Source organism: Mauremys mutica, unplaced genomic scaffold (assembly GCF_020497125.1).
Source record: "Mauremys mutica isolate MM-2020 ecotype Southern unplaced genomic scaffold, ASM2049712v1 Super-Scaffold_100166, whole genome shotgun sequence".
Classification (NCBI taxonomy): domain Eukaryota; kingdom Metazoa; phylum Chordata; order Testudines; family Geoemydidae; genus Mauremys; species Mauremys mutica.
In genome coordinates this window covers 75,770-95,673 of record NW_025423279.1, presented here as the reverse complement: position 1 = coordinate 95,673, position 19,904 = coordinate 75,770, and the positions used below count along the sequence as shown (strand labels likewise).

Below are 19,904 nucleotides of genomic sequence, written 5' to 3'. Positions count from 1 at the left end.
GAACAGTCCATTGGCTCCACCTTGCACTGGGCTGTCGACGTGCTCTCATTCACGGAAATCCGGTCAGTGCGACTCCTGGCCTGTCCCCACAGAAAGGTGTATCCCCTCTGCGGCTGGTGTGAGCTCGGGTCAGAGGAATAGGAGGCTATCGCCCACCCTCCATTGGTTCCACTGTGGAGAAACACGTCCTCTAAGCCGACCTCACTACAGACCTGCGCCAGGTAGTGCTCATCATAGAAGAGTTTCCTCTGACGGTCGGGAAAACAGGGCCAGCAGTCCTCAGGCCGGTGCAACAATTGAAATCCCCCCCAACACCAAACACCGTGCGGTCTAGAAGAAGGGAGCCAGTTCCTTCATAGAACTTTCCTTTCATGCCTTAACTGGGGACCATACACACTAATATAGCACTAACCAGTGCCATGGAGCACAAAGCCACCAGTAATGCCCTCCCTGGTTGGAGCTCCAGCCCCTTATGTACTCGCACTGCGAATGTGAAGAACAAGACTCCAACCCCATCATTCTTCCCCGGCCTGGAGGACCAGAGAGATGGGCCCTTCCTCCAATCACCCTCTGCCCATCAAGCTACCCTACAGTTGTTAATGTGCATTTCCTGAACACCCACCATCTCCAAGCCCAGCTGCTCCAAGACACTGAACATCAAGCCACCACTGTGCAAAGAGGGATGAAAGGGCCTGCCAAAGCCTAGGATTGAACCAGGGACCTTTAGATTTTCAGTCTAACGCTCTCCCAAATGAGCTACTTTGGCAGCTGCGCGGTAATATTTTGGCCTCTTGCGTCTCTGCCCGAGATATTTTTGTAGCAGTTGCACACAAAAAGGACGTCATTGTGAGCGGCCCATGAACACAAGACTCGCTTTTGCCTGCCTTGCTCAGCTTGACTTGCTGCCTCACCCTGTTCCTGCCCTAGTGCCCGGGTTGACATGGTGGTGGAAGGGGACTAGGGGCCAGTGGCGCGGGGAGGAAGTTGAGTTGGACCCTGAGCTAGACTAGACCCTGGCGGTGAGAGTCTGGCCACCACTTGCCGCCCCCCCCTGTTGTCCTGGCTTCCCCCACTGGGCGTCATGTCGGGAGGGAAGTGGGGCTTCTGCCTCCCCTCCCCGATTTTCACACCGCAGAGGAGTGCGAACAGGAAAACGAACGGCTGCTCCACACCCCCACCGGAGGAACCCGGCGCCCTTAGCTGCTCCCCCTGCTCCCCCCCAGCTATGCTATTGAGTGGAAGCGTCCTGTGCCCATAACACAGAGGTGGATTAATCAAAACCCTCTTCTGCCAGCACCAGGCCTCCTGCTTCTTACACTGGGCCTGCAAGCGAGGGGCCGGCTGGCACAGCGCCAAGAGACTAACCTGTGAGGCAGGAGGCGGCTGACGCCCGCAGCCTGCTGGGGAGCTCCCAGAAGTTATTAAGGGACAGAGACTCCTCAGTGCCCTTAGTGACAAGGGTTTGGGGGTCACCGAGGCCAGTAAGGGGTCACTATGTCAGCCCTATAACCCTGGGTGTCAGGTCACTGTGCAGCTTTGATCTAGAGCTCGGATCCCAACAACCGACCAGCAGCCCACAGCCTCCCCCTGGGTCTGCCCCACCTGGTTACTCCTTACAGGCCGACCTTACCCCCCTTCCAGCCCCGGATTCACCCCCTAATCATCCTACTGCCACTCAGAGCCACAGCCGTGGAGGTGCTGAAGGAGGGAGGGGTGACTCTAGGGTGGGGTTCTTCTCTAAAGATGGCTGGCAGAAAGGGGATGCTCAGCTCTGTCAGCCACCTGCCCAGTTGCCTCGCTGCCAGGGGATGCAGACGTTTCTGTAAGGCCATTAAATGGGTATTTGGCTTCTGAGTGAATGTGAGGAATGTGCAATCCTGAGAGGGAATTTCCATCCTTCTTTTTATTGCTCTTCAGGGCCCCAGTGGCCTAATGGATAAGGCACTGGCTTCCTAAGCCAGAGATTGTGGGTTCAAGTCCCATCTGGGGTGGAAAAAGTCCTTCCTTCTTGTATATTGCAACAAAGCCTTGGTGTTATGTTCCCCAAGGAAGCTTGGAGACATTTGAACCCAAAGTACTGGATCTTGGGAGCAATCTCCCAGAAACAGCATCTTCCACTTGACAAATGCTTTCTAGACCCATCAGTAGCAAACACTTAATACTAGTGTTTGTCTGAGAATAGAAGGAAGGGGAGTGTTTACTCCGACACCTCAGTGAGTGACATAGACAGAAAGAGCAAGGCCGTTCTGAAAGAGAATGGATCTGTCTGGAGACAAAGCAGAACCTGAGAATGAGCAACAGTGTGAAAAGAAGAACTTCAAATGGGTGTTAGGTGTTAGTTAGGTTGGTCTGACAAATTTCAAGAAAATACCAGTGCTCATATACTGATGTGGACACTGGCTGCTTCTGATCTTTTACTGAGAGTTCATTGAGAAATATTTTCCTTAACTATGTTATGGAATATTGGGTGGGCTCTGAAGGCATCATTCCTCCTGCTTTCGCCCTTTGAGACAACGCGGCTACATGGCATGCGGCCAGTGCTCACCTTCCAGTCAACTGCTAGAGAAGACAACACAGACAGGGATGGCAGCAGGGCAGACTGGAGCTCCATGGAGACAGTGAGACCAGGTCTCATCAATGGGGAGGTGGCCACCCCACCATGCACAAGGCTGAGCCAGCAAGTGTGGTGTGTGCTCCACGGTGCCCCTACTCCCTGCATGTGGTGGTGGAGGGCAGTTACTGAGTTCAGTTGGTCTGGCAAATTTAGGGCTTGGCTACACTTGCAGAGCGCTGGGAGTTAAACCACAGCAGGGAAACCGCTGCCGTGTGTTCACACTGACAGCTGCAAGCGCACTGGAGTGGCCACATTAGCAGCTCTGGCAATGCCACAGAGAGCAGTGCACTGTGGTAGCTATCCCAGTGTGCAAGTGGCTGCAACGTGCTTTTCAAATGGGGGGCGGGGGTGGAGTGTGACAGGGAGTGTGTTGTGTGTACGTGGGGGGAGCAACAGTGTGTTTGGGGGGCTGAGAGTGTGTCAGCATGCTGTCTTGTGTGTTCGGACAGCCGCAGACCCCCACCCCCCATACACACTCACACAACAGCAGCAGCATTCCACACTAATGGTGCTTTGTCCCAGAGCAGATAAGCAGCCGGCTGTCAGAAACGGAGCTTTGAAAGGGGATATCCGCATGCCTGCAGCCGATTTCAAAACAATGACCAGAGTGGGCTCTTGACTTCAGGGGATTATGGGACATTTCCTGAGGCCAAACACAGTGCAGTGATGCAACACGTCGTCCACACTGATGCCAGGGCGTTTCAGCAGGGCTCAGCGAGCTTTATGCTTCTCATGGAGGTGGATTACCAGGAGCGCTCCAGCTGCAGAGCCCAGGCGCTCCATGTGCCTTGCCAGTGTGGACACCTCAGGAGTTAGGGCACCCGGGGCTGCTTTAATGCGCTCAAACTTGCAAGTGTAGCCAAGCCCCTAGACTATGTCACTTGTGTGACTTACCGGTACTTGTGCTATTGTAATAAATACAATAGACGTGCAATGGTCAGAAATCGCACCAGCATAGAAGTATATTAAAGGGAAACCCTAAGGAAATTAAGAGTTTAAATTATCCTCCACATGTCCCATGTCCCACTAAAATGAATCCAACCCACAGGTCACATGGGCAGAAGTATCGGTGTCAGGATGCTACATTGTTAGCACAGTAAATGAAACTGCAAAATAAATGATGTTTAAATGACCTCACTCTGTTGTTTACAATCCGGTATTACGAGGTAATAGATACAGATGGACACCAGGCAGGGTCGTTTGGAGGATGAAGCCTTTATGCTTCCATCCCCCACCACTGTCAAGTTTTAGCCAATTAGGACAAGTCAGCAAATAAGAACAACCTCAGGTATCAGTAACTGCTACAGGTAGCAAAGTCCTACAGGGAGAAGTTTCTGGCACTACACCTGCGCAGCTCTCCCTACTGGCACCTCCATGCTCCGTGGAGGGGGCAAGCCCCCCCATACCCTCCCCTCGGGACACGGGCACTCCCCAATCATGACTCCCTTCCTGCACGCTCCTGGGAATGGGGGGAAGGTAGGGGGAAGGCGTGTGCTGAGCAGCACCGTGGGTGTCTCTCTCTGGGGCGAAGGAAGAGTATATTTTTTGTACCAGAAGGAAAGAGCAGGGGGCGGGGGCGTTTGTAGAGCCGGGGCGCACACCAGAGAGAGGAACTGAACACAGCCCAGCATAAGCCCAGTGCCAGTTGGAGCCGAGATGCCCAGACCTGGAGGAACATCTCTAGAACTTACCTTGAGGGTGCCGTCCATCACCGCTCCCACACTGAGCTCCCCACCTAGACCTCCCTGGACAAGGTGAGGTGGTGCATTGGCAAAGGGGGCGGTTTGAGCGGGGCTCTGTGTGTGTGTGTGTGTGTGTGTGTGTGTGTGTGTCTAATTTTGAGAAGTGAAGTCACAAACTGCTGGGGCTGGTTTCCTGTTGGTGTGACCGATTTTTGCAAAGCTTCCCCCCCCCGCCATCTTCTTTTGGCACTAGGGCTTTCTGCGCTGCCGTTGACAAGGGCAGCGGCACAAGGGGCTCAGGGTGGAGAATCAGGGAGCCAGGGGGAGAAAGGGTGCACGGGGGTGTGTGTGTCACAAGGATAAGAATCACATTTAGCCCTTGCACGGCAATGGTGGTGCACTCACGCACTGCCACAGCTTCTAGTATCACGACTATTTATCTGTACAACAGCAGCACCTACAGAGACCGGGGCAGAATCAAGGCCCCTGTTGGGCCAGGCGCTGCCCAGACACAGCGAGAGACAGGCCATGCCCCAGAGAGTTTACAGGCTCCATACCCAAAAAGTGGGAGGAGAAACTGAGGCCCAGTGTCACACAGCAGCAGTGAGAGTAAAACCCAGGAGTCCTGGCTCCTCCTGCTCTAACCACTAGACCCCACTCTGCTCCCAGAGTTGGGGACAGAACCCAGGAGTCCTGGCTCCCCAAAAGGGCGGGAGTGGGGTCTAATGGTTAGAGGAAAGGAAGATGGGTGTCAGGACTCCTAGGTTCCAGTCCCAGTGCTGGGGCTAGAGTGGAGTCTCGTACCTTAGCACAGGTGAGACTGGGAGCCAGGACTCCTGGGTTCTTCCCATCCCCCCGAACCATCTTGCACAGCAGGAGGGGGCTGGGCAGGAAGCGGTGATGGGGTTAAAAACTACCAAGAAATGCAAATCCTCGAAGGAACCTGTGTCAGGAACTGGGTGGTACAGAAACTACGGCCCCATCCCCACCTCTGATCCCACCTTGGCTGGCACTAGATCGTGCCCTCTGTGCCCCCCAATCCACCCCCTGTGAGCCCTGGGGGGCAGGGAATAGCCATGGTGCTGGGCCCCCCATCCAACTGAAGTATTCAGTGTCACAGTGACCCAAGGTATGTGCACAGAATGGGGATGGAGTGTGGGTGGGTGAGTGGATGGATGGATGGATTGATTTCTGCATGTGTTTGTGTATGTGTGGTTTTCTGCAAGGGTTTTGTGTGTGGGGGGTGTTATTACAGCTGTGGGTGTTGTGTTTGTGGCTGTGCAAGTGTGTGTGTTCATGTGGCTGGATTTGTGCATGTGTTTGCATCTGTTAGCAGTTGTGTTGATGTTGGCTGGATTTGTGCGGGTGTTTGTGTATATTAGCAAGTGTGTGTGTGTGTGGCTGGATTCATGCATGTGTTTGTGTATGTTTGCAATTGTGTGTGTGTGTGTGTGTGTGCTCTGCTGCCCTCTTTCGGCGCAACAACCGTTTCTCTGTATGTCACAGCCCCCATAACGTCGACCCCGGTGGTGATTTCCCCATCTTACAAGGGCTGGCTGGCCTGACCCTTCTCCCCTCTGCAGAATGTGGTGGGGCTGCAGCTCACCCCCTGTGGGGCAGGAGGGCCAAGGTGCAGGGCACTGGGCTCCGATGCACCTGGAGAGCAGCTCAGGTGAGGCGGGCAGGGCCTGTGGTGTCCGTTCTGTGTTGCCTGGTGCTGGGCCATTGCACAATCCCCAGCCACATCGCACAGCGCATCCCGAGAGGGGGCAGGGGGCCAAGCAGATGATCCAGCACGAAGGGGGAGAGGATGTGTGGTTTGGGGGAGGAAAAGCCTTGGGCTGTACTGGGGGAGTGCAGAGCAGGGGTGACACCCCAGAAACCTGCAGCAAAGGGATGGACAGGTGGGGTGGGTGGATAGAAGAGGCAGTGGGACTAAAATCTAAAAGGGGAGTGCGGGGTCTAGTGGTCAGAGCGGGGGGGGGGGCGGGTTTGGAGGTCAGAATTCCTGGCTCCAGCCCTGGGAGCGGAGTGTGGTCCAGTGGTTAGCGTGTGTGTCAGGGGAAGAGCCAGGACTCCTGGGTTCTCTCCCTGGCTCTGACTCTCTTGTGCAATCCCTCGGCAGTTACCCAACTCGCCAGCGTGTGGGAGCGAGGGGCTGGGGCCGGGTTGTGACACAGCCCAGAGTCCTGTGCTGCCCCTTTGTTACCCAACCGGGGCAGGGTGGGGGATGGCCTGGGAGACCCGCTAAGACAGGCGCTTCTGGTGGGTCTGTGTGTGGGTCACGCTGCCCCCGGCTGGATAGACCCCTCTAGGTCAGAACCAGTCTCAGCCCAGGTCAGACCCCGGGAGCCCAGCCCCCTCTGTCGCCATGGCCATATCTCTTGGTCTCCTGGACAGGTCCATTCTCATTGGTAGCTGTCCAGTGGCAGTGAGTTCCACAGGCCCCGGCACACGCTGTGTGGGGCAGGAGGCCCTGGTGTTGGAAGGAGTGGGAGTGAACTGTGTGTGGTTGTGTATCTGAGCACAGTTGCGAATATTCTGGTGTGTGTGTGATTGTGAGTGTGGCTCGGGGTGTGATTGTTTCTCTCTTTGGGGGTTGGGCTAGCATGCCCCTCTGGGTGTGTTGTGTGTGAGTGTTCTTGGGATTGCGTGAGTCCCTTTGTGCATCAATGTGTGTGTGTGTGCGTCACTTGCTGCAGGATACAAAATCCCGCAAAGCCACCACACACACACACTCACACAGAGTGGGGCTCAGCCCCACCAGCAGGGGGCAGCAGGGACACACACGTCTCTCCTGGGCCAGCTTGGACAATTTCCCATCACGACCCGGCACAGTGCTGGTGCCCCCACACGGGGGTGGGCAGTGACCGGGTGGGGGGGGGCAGATGTGCTGGATTCAGAAGGAAGCACTTTGGGAAAATCAGTCACGGCCCTTAGCAGAGCTGGGACACCGACCCAGTGACCCCTGCACCACCCTGGGAGGGGAGTGGGGTCGAGTGGTCAGAGCAGGGAGGGGGCTGGGCACCAGGACCCCTGGGTTCTATCCCTGGCTCTGGGAGTGGAGGGGGTCTAGAGCAGGGGGAGTGGGAGCCAGGACTCCTGGGTTCCATAGGGGAGACTTTTTCCTGGGCTCCCCTCCCTAGAGATCCCAGCCCAGCCCCCTAGTGGAGAGTGATTGGGAGCGGGGGAAGTTGGTCTCCCACTTCAGAAACATGATTCAAACCCCGCCCCCATTAGCTGTGACATCATGGAACCTTCCCCTCCCCCCAGAAGAAAATGGAAGCACCGCCCACCACAGAAGGGGGGGTCTAATTGCACCCACAAGACACCCACTCATGGTTGCAAAGAAACCTCACAGGCCCCTGCTAGGACCAGATCTGCTGTTCTCACTGCTTTCCTTATCACCACGAGCTGCTCCCCGCCAGGCACCACACCCCATTCACACGCCTTTGGTCAATGTGTAGCTCAGTGGCAATCACTGCCCCAAAGTGACTCCAGTGCAGGCACCCACCGCACGAACTCCCCACACCGGATTCTGTCCACACGCAGAGAATTCTCTCCCCCGGGCTGCTTCGGTTCCTCTCGCTGCTCTCCGTCCTGCAGCCAGACACTGCTCATCTGCATAACCCCGCCCATGGACACGTGACGCCTTCTGTCTTTTTGGTCTCAATTGAATGAGTTGTTTGCGGGGAGTGAGCACAGCACGTCACAGCCGCCGGGCGGGGATGGTCTGTGAGCCCCGTGCTGGGGGCGGGGCTTCAGGGAGAGACCCAGCCCCATAGACAGCCTGGGGCAGGGAGATATTGGGGGAGGGGATGAGGGAATGGGCGGCGGGAAAGGGAGAGACCCAGCCCCATAGACCTGTAGGGGCAGAGGATCTTGGAGTCAGGAGGGGAGAAGGGAGATTGGCAGAGACCCAGCCTGGGGCGGAGGGAGACATGTCGGGGGGGGGGGGGTGAAATGTTGGTCCAGGGAAACTGAGTCACTCCCAGGACATCGTGTGCAGGGGGGAGCACAGGGGCAGGGAGAGAGACCCAGCCCCAGCCCCACAGAGCCCCAAAGGGATATTGGGGGCAGGGGAGGGGATGGAGGGAGGAGAGACCCAGCCCCATAGACCCCTAGAGGCAGCGGGATATGGGGGGGTAGGAGAGGGGATGGCAGAGGAGACACCCATCTCCATAGACCCCCAGAGGCAGGAAATGAGGGGAGAAGGGGGGAGGGAGGGATCCAGCCCTATAGACCTGTAGGGGCAGGGGATATTGGGGTCAGGAGGAGAGGAGAGGGGGTTGGCAGAGACCCAGCCTGGGATGCAGGAGAATTGGGGTGGGTGCAGGGAGCTGGGGAGAGAAGAGACATGTGGTGTGTGTAGGGTGACCAGACAGCAAATGTGAAAAATCGGGACAGAGGGTGGGGGGTAATAGGAGCCTATATAAGAAAAAGACCCAAAAGTCAGGACTGTCCCTATAAAATCGGGACGTCTGGTCACCCTAGGTGTGTGGGGGGGGGAAACGTTGGTCTAGGGAATCTGAGTCACTCCCAGGACATGCTGTGCAGGGGGGAGCCCAGGGGCAGGGAGAGAGACCCAGCCCCACAGAGCCCCAGAGGGATATTGGGGGCAGGGGAGGGGATGGAGGGAGGAGAGACCCAGCCCCATAGACTCCTAGAGGCAGGAAATGAGGGTAGAAGGGGGGAGGGAGGGATCCAGCCCTATAGACCTGTAAGGGCAGGGAGATATTGGGGGCAGGGGAGGGGATGGAGGGAGGAGAGACCTAGCCCCATAGACCCCCAGAGACAGGAAATTAGGGGAGAAGGGGGGAGGGAGGGATCCAGCCCTATAGACCTGTAGGGGCAGGGAGATATTGGGGGCAGGCGGGGAGAAGGGGGGTTGGCAGAGACCCAGCCCGGGGTGCAGGGGAAAAGGTGGGGGTTGGAAGGAACTGGGGAGGAGAAGAGACACAGTGCAGGACACACATTGGGACAGGGAAACTGACTCACTCCGAATACATGCAGAGCAGGGCAGGGCGGAGGCAGATCATGCTGGTCCCAGGCTAATTTGGGGGGGTTCTGATTCCCCACTCAGCCGGGGGGCTCCCCTCTAGACATTGGTGACCCTCATGGGGCTGGCTCATGTAAGGGACTGTTGGCCCCTTACTAAAACTTAGTGGGGGTTTTGGTTGGCTAGTTCCCAGTTCCAATAGAAGGGAGAAGGGCCAATGGGAAATCAGGCCCCTGAGTCTGACAGTCCCCAGGGGCAATGGGGAGAGGCCAAAGCTCCAAGTTAGCCGCACTGACAGGCCAGGCAGTGTAATGAGGGAGTCACCAGGCCAGGGGGTCCCATCCTCTGTGGGAGCTGGAACTGCCTGGGCCAGAGTGGGGCGGAGCTAAGGAGAGAGCAGGAGCCCGAGAAGAGTCGGGGAGCAGAGCTGCACCAGGCAGGGAGAACCAGAGCAGATCTGTGCTGGGAGCCGAGCCGCAGCAGCACGAGCCGTAGAAGCCGCCCAGGGAGCAGATCTGTGCTGGGAGAAGAGCTGCAGCAAGCGGAGCCAGAGGAGCAGCCCAGGGAGCTGGAGGCAGAGCCGCAGCAGCACTGGGGCTGGAGGTGGGTGCAGTGAGCAGCGTGGGAGAGCGAGGGGGACCCTGGGCAGAAGGCCCAGTGCAAGGAGATGCCACCCGTCAAGAGATCTTGCAGGCCAGACTTTTGGGGGTGGGGGGATCATATCCCCTACAAGGGGGCTGACACTGGGAACAAGGGGCCTGTCACCTAGAGCGCGTGGCCACTGCCAGAGCAAGTGTCCAGCCCATGGTGTCCCTGCAGCACATCCAGGGCCTGGGGAGGAGGCCTGGGACATGTGAGGGAGAGACCGTGACCTGCCCTGACCCTCCAGAGACGCTGGTTGTGATCTCCCTGCGCCACAGAACAGGGTGACGTGTTTTCCTTTCCCATCTTTCCTTGTGTTTTACATTGATTGCTGGGTAATAGATGGTGTTTGCTTGAAGCACATGCAATGAGGAGTGGGTCGGGGAAGTGCCCAGAGTGGAGACACTGTAGCCCTGTTCAAGTGATCATGACACGATTGGGGGTCATCAAACCCCCCAGGATTCCTGGGCCCAGCCTTGTTGGGGTTACGAGGTCTCTGCCACACAGGAGAGTAGAAAGAGCGTCCTTGGGGTCAGGCAGCCTCTGGGTAAGGGGGTGGGGACTCAGATCCTTTCTCCAGCCAATTGCACCAGGGTCATGTATAAACCAGGGAAGTTCCCCACAATAGCCAGACCTGAACCCCCTGTACACTTGTACTCTGTCCTCATTGCTTCTCTGTCTCTCTTCCCCTCATCTCTGCTGCTCCCCCTCTGAGCTTTCTCAGTACCTGGCCCCACAGCACTTCCTGGCAGCCAGAGACTTCCTGACCTAGGCCTGCTCCTGTGGATGTGGCCTCTCTCCTGATTCCTGAGGAAAGGAACCTATCCAGGAAATGACCATGGCTTCTGGGAATCCGCATGTGGCTGGTGGACAGCACGAGGAATCATTTGACTCCTGGCACACAAGGCAACTTAAAAGCTGAGTGTCCAGTCAGGAACTTGAACCCTGGACCATCAAATTAAGAGCCTGATACTCTACCAACTGAGCTACCTGGGCTTGTTAAGACCCTCTTCACTGTTCAGCACAAGAGCGAGCAGGCAGGCAAACAAGAGGCAAAAAAAGTCCCAGGAACCCCTCCTCTTTTTCTGCACAGCCCCTGCCTGTCAGCAGGATTCCTCCTCCTCCTCCTTCCTGTGCCTCAGTGTGACTAAATCTCCGCACCTAGACAGCCAGTCCGTCCGCTGCACCGCAATCCCCCAAGTCTGAGTCTTCCTGCCAAAGCCATGCACCTGGCCCCATAGAATTAAGTCTCACGTATCGCTGGGAACTCGACTTCTTCTGCCCAGAGAGTCTCGGCCCCCCTCAGTAGATGACCTGAGAAACACAATGTCCGCCTTTTCCAAAGAAGTACTTGGAGTAGCTTTTTCTTAAGTGGCCTAATGGATAAGGCCCCTGAGTATAGATCAGAAAACTGAGAGTTCAAGTCCCTTGGTGGTTGTGTTTCTGCAGTTTTACCGTTGTGCTGAACGTCCTGTTCCTTTCAAGGCTGGAAACTCTTCTTGGCTGCTCAGGCCAATGCTCTGGCTTCAGCTAGAGCCCTGGGAAGGAGTTGGGGGGTGGGCGTCACAAAGGCTGGGGCATGAGCCCCATGTGCTTCCAGTCTCGCCTTTGCCCTTCCTGACTTGCCAAAGAAAATGGGCGGCTGCCCGGGCTAGTGTGTAGAGCAGTTTCCCTCTTCCAAGTGTGCGCCTGTCCCTGTGCTGGAGGGTACTTGCTACATAGCGTCTTCGGAGCATGGGTGTTTTCCTGCTTCTCGCCAGCTCGGGAAAAGCCTCTTGAGTAAAATCTCCTACCCCACTGCCAAAGTGAGCATGGAGAGTGGGAAGTGAGCATGGAGAGAAGCCTCCCTTTGACGGGAGGACGGCCTGTCCAAAAGACTTGTCCCACCTGGTCCCCTCATCCAACAGGCAGCCTCGCCCCCTGCCCTGGGGCCGCTTTGTGTTCTGACTCCAAACCAGACACTCTTAGGACAAACCAAATGTTAACACAAACAACAATGCGTTTCTTTGCTGCTCTTCAACCGTGATACTCTCCTCCACCATTCCTGCCAAAAACACAAAACCAAAGAGCCAGTGGAATGCACATCACAAAACAGTCCCCTGCTAGCTAGGAAGCCATCTCACTAACACGAGAAGCTTAAAGAAAAAAAAACAAAAATTCATTTTCAGAGCTCTGAGCTTTTTTCATACTATAGAAAAGCTTCAGCCAGTGACACCAGTTCAGGTAGCACCCTTCTGTTTTTCTCACAGCAGGCAACAGCCTTGCCAAAGCAAAGCATTGCACTGTGGCTACGCAAATAAGATGCTCCGTCCGTCCGTCTCCGGCGCTCAAAGGAGTCTTTTCTCCGGGCTGCCTCTGCTCCTTCCCCGGCTGGGCGGAGATTGGGATGCGGCAGCTGCTCTCCTGAGACAGTCCCGCTGATGCCCAGGCGATGGAGGACGGAGCCCGGACGAGAAGCCAGAGGGCACTTGGCCCACAGCTAAAACCCAGAGCAAACGCACACACTTTGCAAAGTAACAGGAGCCGGGATCTCGGACATGAGATTCTATCCCCCGGCCGGGGTGTGACCCCGCGTTGTACCTGCTGCTTGGTCTGCCTCTGCTGCAAAGTAGCTCGCCTCGCTCAGATCCTTGGGGTTCGCTGAGCTGCAGCTCACCTTGATACACGGGAGCAGCTTCAAATCATGGAATATCAGGGTTGGAAGGGAACTCAGGAGGTCGTCTAGTCCAACCCAATCCCCAAGTAAATCATCCCAGCCAGGGCTTTGTCAAGGCTGACCTTAAAAACCTCTCAGGAAGGAGATTCCACCACCTCCCTAAGGAACCCATTCCAGTGCTTCACCACCTTCCTAGTGAAAAAGGGTTTTCCTAAGATCCAACCTAAACCTTCCCCACCGCAACTTGGGACCATTGCTCCTCGTTCTGTCATCTGGTGCCCCTGAGAACAGTCTAGATCCATCCTCTTTGGAACCCCCTTTCAGGTAGTTGAAAGCAGCGATCAACTCCCCCCTCATTCTTCTCTTCTGCAGACTAAACAATCCCAGTTCCCTCAGCCTCTCCTCATAAATCATGTCTTCCAGCCCCCTAATCACTTTTGTTGCCCTATGCTGGACTCTTTTCAGTTTTTCCACATCCTTCTTGCAGTGTGGGGCCCAAAACCGGACACGGTACTCCAGATGAGGCCTCACCAACGTCGAAGAGAAGGGAACGACCACATCCCTCGATCTGCTGGCAATGCCCCTACGTATACAGTCCAAAATGCCGTTAGCCTTCTTGGCAACAAGGGCACGCTGTCGACTCATATCCAGCTTCTCATCCACTGTAACCCCTAGGTCCTTTTCTGCAGAACTGCTGCCTAGCCATTCGGTCCCTAGTCTGGAGCAGTGCACGGGATTCTTCCGTCCTAAGTGCAGGACCGGGCACTTGTCCTTGTTGAACCTCATCAGGTTTCTTTCAGCCCAATCCTCCAATTTGTCTAGGTCCCTCTGTAGCCTATCCGTACCCTCCAGCGTATCGACCGCTCCTCCCAGTTTAGCGTCATCTGCAAACTTGCTGAGAGTGCAGTCCACACCATCCTCCAGATCCTTAACGAAGATATTGTACACAACCGGCCCCAGGACCGAGCCTTGGGGCACGCCGCTTGAGACCGGCTGCCAATTAGACGTGGAGCCATTGATCACTACCCGTTGAGCCCGAGGACCTAGCCAGCTTATAGTCCACCTTATAGTCCATTCATCCAGCCCAAACTTCTTGAACTTGCCGACAAGAATAATGTGGGAGACCGTATCAAAAACTTTGCTAAAGTCAAGGAAGAACACATCCATTGCTTTTCCCTCATCCACAGACCCAGTTCTCTCCTCACAGAAGGCAATTAGGTTAGTCAGGCGTGACTTGCCCTTGCTGAATCCATGTTGACCGCTCCTGATCACTTGCCTCTCCTCTAAGTGCTTCAGAATTGATTCCTTGAGGACCTGCTCCATGATTTTTCCAGGGACTGAGGTGAGGCTGACTGGCCTGTAGTTCCCCAGATCCTCCTTCTTTCTTCCCTCTTTTAAAGATGGGCACTACATTAGCCTTTTCCCAGTCATTTGGGACCTCCCCCAATGGCCATGAATTTTCAAAGATAATGACCAGTGGCTCTGCAATCACACCCGCCAACTCCTTTAGCACCCTCGGATGCAGCGCATCCGGCCCCATGGATTTGTGCTCATCCAGCTTTTCTAAATAGTCCCGAAGCACTTCTTTCTCCACAGAGGGCTGGTCACCTCCTCTCCATGCTGTGCTGCCCAGAGCAGCAGTCTGGGAGCTGATTTTGTTCGTGAAGACAAAATCACGAAGGGGGAGGGTGGGGAAGCATTGAGTACATTAGCTTTTTCCACATCCTCTGTCACTAGGTCGCCTCCCTCATTCTGTAAGGGGCCCACACTTTCCTTGACTTTCTTCTTGTTGCTAACATCCCTGAAGAAACCCTTCTTGTTGTTACTCTTAACATCTCTTGCTAGCTGCAACTCCAAGCGTGAGTTGCCCTTCCTGATTTCACTCCTGCATGCCTGAGCAATATTTTTATACTCCTCCCTGGTCATTTGTCCAATCTTCCACTTCTTCAAACGGCGCTGCCTGCCAGTGCACTCAGCCTCACTTGGCAGGTAACAAAAGGGATCGAGTGGCCGTCCAGTTTCTGGAGAGTGGCTGACAACACCCGACCTTCTGCCCTGAGGAGAAACTGACGTGAGACAAGGCAGGGGAGGTCATTCTTGTATTGGACCAACTTCCGGTGGGGAGAGAGCGAGAGAGAAGCGAAATGCAAGCTGCACTCTTTCCCTAGCAGCAGGTGGGCCACGTCGTCTCTCCGATGGCCTGGCTTCCCGGGACGGGACCCGCTTCAAATTAGATAATTTTTTACCTCAAGGTTCCCAAGACACAGACAAGGTTTTCATCTCGAGGCCAAAAGACCAAAAACATCAAGACACTTGATCACGGCTTTGGATAGGCCAAGATTTAAAAGTTTATTAGAAAATATTTGAAAATGAACGATACAGAGAGTTGAAACGTCAGATATTAGTCATCGGGGGTAACATACAGAGTATAGCGGGATGCTAGTACTTTGGTATTAGACAGCACATAACTTTTATACAGTGTGCAATGTCCCCAATGTGGGGTATACTGTGGGTGAGTTCAAGATACCTTCAGCAAGCAGTGAGGGTACATCACGCATACAACAGTTAAAGACAGTCATAGGTATAAATAAGCAAGCCAGGTAATGGGGATAGAATGACCCTCACATGGCAAAGTTAAGGTCTGTCGCACTCGATCTGAGCACTACACCCCATCTGAGCTCAAAGAGCTGAGCACCCAAGAGCGGCGGCCCGGGCGGGCAGGGGGAGGGGCCCGAGCGGAGGGGCGGAGCCGCGTGAGCAGGTATGCAGATCTGTGTGCGAGCAGAGAATCGTGGGAGCGGACGCAGGCTGCCAGGCAGGGCCCGACTTTGGCACCGGGAGCTCGGGGTGGGGAAGGGACGGTCTCCGGGGGCCGCGTCGGGGCAGCTGTCGGCAGTGGGGGCCGGTGTGGGCGAGGCCGGCGGTGGGGGCACGGCGGTCCGCCCCATGTGTTATAAGTGCGGGGCGAGCGAGGGCGGGCGGCGGCCGGGCAGCAGGAACTCATACTTACCTGATAGGGGAGATACCATGGTCATGAAGGTGGTTTTCCCAGCATGAGGCTCATCCATTGCACTGCCGGTGTGCTGACCCCTGCGATTTCCCCAAATGCGGGAAACTCGACTGCATAATTTGTGGTAGTGGGGGACTGCGTTCGCGCTCTCCCCTGCTGATTGGTTTGAACAACTGACAGTGGGCTGTTTAGGTTTAGTGCACTGCAAAGCAGATTCTTAGGAAAACAGTTGTTATTCTAGGTCTTTGGGAGTGCTTTTTTCCACAGGCCTTGTGCTTCTAGGTATCTTTGTCACACGTTCCTCCTTGTAAGCAAAGCTCAGCTCTGAAACTTTACTTGGGTCTCTTTGTCTTCTTGGCTTTCCCTGGTCTTTTGCAGCTGATCTGCTCTGTAGTCTGCTTTTGGGGGGCTTGGACTGGTGCCTTCCTTGGCTCTAAGGGGAGCTGCCTGCCTGCTCTGCTTCTTTCCCTGCTTGTAGCTTCTTGCCCGGCCCTTCTTCTCGGGCTCTTCCTCCTTTGACGGCAGGATGGCCTGTCCAAAACACCTGTCCCACCTGGTCTCCTCGTCCAACAGGCAGCCTCGCCCCCTGCCCTGGGGCCGCTTTGGCTTTCGCTGTCTGTTCCTGTCTCTTGGTGGCCACCCTGTCTGTGCTCCGGAGACTAGGCTGTCACAACCCCATGCTGGAGGAGGGCTTTCCGTCGCTTGAGGCCCACCCACCGCCTGCCCGAATGCCCTTTAGCTACGCTGCGGGTTAGGGCGGCGTGGCCGCGTCGCCCAGGAGCGGGTTTTCCCTTTTGCACACCTCTGACGGACGGAGCTGTTTTGACTTAACTGTTCAGCGCGCACCGACCCTCGGGCCTGGGCTGCACGGGGAACGTAAATCGGCGCGGCTACGTCAGTCCGCGCCTTGGTCGGAAGAATTCTTCCGTCGACCTAGCTCCCGCCTTTCGGGGAGGTGGATGGCCGGCACCAAGGAGGAAAACCCTCTCCAGGACCCTTCTCCGGGAACAGTGCCCTTCCGTTTGGGGAGATTATGCTGCTTTAAAAAAGAGAAATTGTTTAACTGCCTTTCTCTGAGGCAAGGTTGACTTTGTATTGCTTCCCTCGTGGCTCCTTATAGCAGTTGTGTTCTGAAATCTTTAGGGTTTGACTTCATTTATGATGAAATCTTGCTGTAACTTTATTCTAATTTTCAATGAGTAACTAGACCTGAGCTGTTTGGCGTGTTAGTGGAGGATTGTTTAAAAACCTGGGATTCCACTTTCGGCTGCCTTTCCATTACATTTCCTCTGAAAGCCCACCGAAAGCCTCCACGTCCCACATAACTCTCTCAAACCTGCAGTCACCAGGCATACAGAAGATGCTTACAGTTTCACTCCATACGAGTCCAGTTCCTTGCTGTTTCCTGTCTAACCACTGCACACATATGGTATCCCCTCCCTACCCGGAGCTGCTTCCTGGCTTTTGCGCTCAGGACAGGAAAACGAGAATGGAGAGGTAAGCTGTGCAGGGAACTCTTCCTCAGCTCTCACTCCACCCCCAAGGGCCTTTCGAGGTCTTCTACGGACTTCAGGTTTCATTTGATTTCCAAGGTTTATGGGCTCATTAATTAGCCATCTCTCCTAATGCATGGGATCCTACGGGTCAGACCAAAGATCGATGGCCCAAAAGAGCTAAGAAACAGAAATAAAGGTGAGCGCTAGGCGTTACATTCAGATGAGCATCCAGAATCTGACTGTGCCCTGGCATGTTCAACGCTGCCGAAAAGAAGGAGCTCGTCAGGTCCCTCTGCTAGCACCCAAATCTGGTGGCTAGTCGGTCTGCTGGGAAATAAGGAAAAGGAAAAGAATTAAAGGAGTCAGGCAATAAGAAGGAAATGAAAAGGTGTGTCGAATGGGTTCTGTCTGATTTACCGTCTTCCCAGCTACCCGTCCAAGCTAAAGACCTAGCCCAATATCCTGTCTGCTGACAGGAGCCAATGCCAGGTGCCCCCTACTATACTTTTTTCCTACTATAGAAAAACTTCAGCCAGTGACACCAGCTCAGGGAGCACTCTTCTGTTTTTCTCACAGCAGGCAACAGCCTTGCCAAAGCAAAGCCTTAAAAAATTGGGTACAAACTCATCAACATTCCTCTCCACGGAAATCTTTAGTAAAAGGCGAAAGATTTATACGAACTGAAGAGAAAGCAGAGTATGTAGAACACGCGGCAGAGGCGCTGCCGGGGCAACTGCCTACGCTCCCAAAAGTCAGGGTGACTACTCTCCCAGCCCGTGTCAAGGCCTTTTGGGGCTGATGTCATTTGCATGGTTACACCCACCCCGGATTGCATGATGGGAGTGCTTGTCCAAACGGTCATTTCAGCTGCTGCGATATCCCCAGTCTCTTTGTTATTGGGGCAGGAGTAATCCAGTGTATTTTCCTGTTGATTTTGGATCAAGGACAGAGTAACTGTACCTGGCATTTGAGGCCTGAGAGCGTCACCCTCTCCTGAAAAGTACTCACCATTAAGGGGTATGTGTTCCTAACGACCACTTGTGATAGCAGGTAGGAATGGATGTTTGTTGGTGCTTTGCAGGCCGTGTTGATGTCTTTTCTGCTGTCCCTGGTGTGGAAAAACAGAGGAGGTTTCGAATCTCTTAAAATTGTTGTTAGTGCTGCTATTGCTTACCCTAAGATTATGTTGTTAAATCTTTTTCACGGTGTATTTTGGTCCTGAGAGGTAAAAGGTGTGTTGTTATGCAGTGAGGTAGCAAACGTCAGTTGCAGAGATGGTGCATCTGCCCCCCCCCATCCCAGAGTCCAGAATTTGTATAAATGCACCCACTGTCCTGTGACTAGCAATCTCGCTCTGCTAACTCTTCCAGCAAAACAGGCCAAAGAAAGTGTATGCGAGCGCTGTACCACAGCCCCGGTGCTCTTTTCGGTTTTTTCCCACAGAACTTTCGCTCCATACCAGTCCAGTTCCTTGCTGTTGCTTGTCTAACCACTGCATGCATGTGCTATACCGTACCCTGAGCTGATTCCCGGCTTTTGTGCTCAATACAGCCTTGCCCCTCCGTGTCTCTGTGGCGCAATGGGTCAGCGCGTTCGGCTGTTAACCGAAAGGATGGTGGTTCGAGCCCACCCAGGCACGACGCTAAGCCTGTGCTGCTTCCCCGAGGCCTGTGGGGGTGCCTCAAAGGTCCCATTTTGCTGCCTCTTGGCCTCAGTGCTTTCAGCTGGTGGTCCAAAGAGCGGGCTGGATGCCATTCAGAAACCCATCTGCCAGCAGCCGTGCCGGAGGCCCAGGCTTAATCCTCAAGGCCATGCACAAAAACTTTCAGCTGGGAACATTTCGCTCCCTTCCCGCCTCCGCCCAAGCGGCAAGGGAGAAGCGGAGGAGACACACCGGCTCAAAGACGCCTCCCTCCCACTTCCCTGTACGCTGTGCAAAGCTCTTGGCCTGCCTCATGCCTCGTCAGGAAAGCGCGGCCATGCGGCCCAAGCCTGAGTCACGTCCGCAGCCTGGCCCGACCCGGCTGACGGCCGCGCAGAGCCACGCGAGTCAATGGCAGGTCGATTCGGGAGCTTCGGCTCTTTCCCCTGACAGCCACACACACAGCGCTGCCTAGCGCCCCCAGAGCCTCCCTCGTGTTCTCCCGCAGCAGCCGCCTGCCGGTGTGGTGGGAAAAGGGGACCAGGAAGCACTGCAGCCTCATTCCAGGACAGGAGGCCCTCACCACGCCCAGGCCTGCCTCTTGCCTTCAGCCCAGGCAGCCAGAGGTGCCGGGGAGCTCCCTGGCAGGCCGCCGCTTCGCCTCAGCCACCTCTTGCCTCATGGCCTAGGCTCTTGGTGATCTGCTGGTCACCGGCTCGCTTGAAGGCCCAGAGGGAAAAGAAACAAGCGCACGTGTAGCAGAGGATGGTTTCGATCCATCGACCTCTGGGTTATGGGCCCAGCACGCTCCCGCTGCACCATTCTGCTGCTTCTTCACACCCTCCCCCTGCCACCTAGCTGCCACTATCCGGATTAGTGCCTTACGCACTCTAGCGCTGGCAGGCAGATGCGCAGGCTGCTAGGCAGCTGCCCTGGTCACAGGATTGTACAGCTTCTACAGGGTAAAAGGGATCTATTTGGGGTTTGGACCCCATTGGGAGCTGGGTAGCTGAGTGCTGGAGATGGGAGCACTTCTTAAACAGTTTTCAGTTAAGCTTTCAAGCTTGTGGGGGACGAGGTTCAGCCTTGGATCCGTGTCTGCAGCAGGCAAGCGCATCTGGCTCAATCGCCCTCCCGCTGTATTAGCAGACTAAAACCCGGAG

General features: G+C 55.3%; 6 non-coding genes across 6 annotated transcripts; 3 read left to right on the top strand and 3 right to left on the bottom strand.

The window, feature by feature from the left end:
- Positions 1-693: 693 nt before the first annotated feature.
- Positions 694-766, bottom strand: TRNAF-GAA. Its single transcript has one exon. It is a non-coding gene; the product is annotated as a tRNA-Phe (tRNA).
- Positions 767-1,918: 1,152 nt separating this feature from the next.
- TRNAR-CCU lies at positions 1,919-1,991 on the top strand. Its single transcript has one exon. It is a non-coding gene; the product is annotated as a tRNA-Arg (tRNA).
- Positions 1,992-10,860: 8,869 nt separating this feature from the next.
- TRNAK-CUU lies at positions 10,861-10,933 on the bottom strand. Its single transcript has one exon. It is a non-coding gene; the product is annotated as a tRNA-Lys (tRNA).
- A 4,662-nt stretch (positions 10,934-15,595) lies between these two features.
- LOC123359660 lies at positions 15,596-15,759 on the top strand. Its single transcript, XR_006575906.1, has one exon. It is a non-coding gene; the product is annotated as a U1 spliceosomal RNA (small nuclear RNA).
- A 1,924-nt stretch (positions 15,760-17,683) lies between these two features.
- Positions 17,684-17,799, bottom strand: LOC123359659. The gene has a single exon (XR_006575905.1). It is a non-coding gene; the product is annotated as a U5 spliceosomal RNA (small nuclear RNA).
- Positions 17,800-18,664: 865 nt separating this feature from the next.
- Positions 18,665-18,738, top strand: TRNAN-GUU. Its single transcript has one exon. It is a non-coding gene; the product is annotated as a tRNA-Asn (tRNA).
- Positions 18,739-19,904: the final 1,166 nt, after the last annotated feature.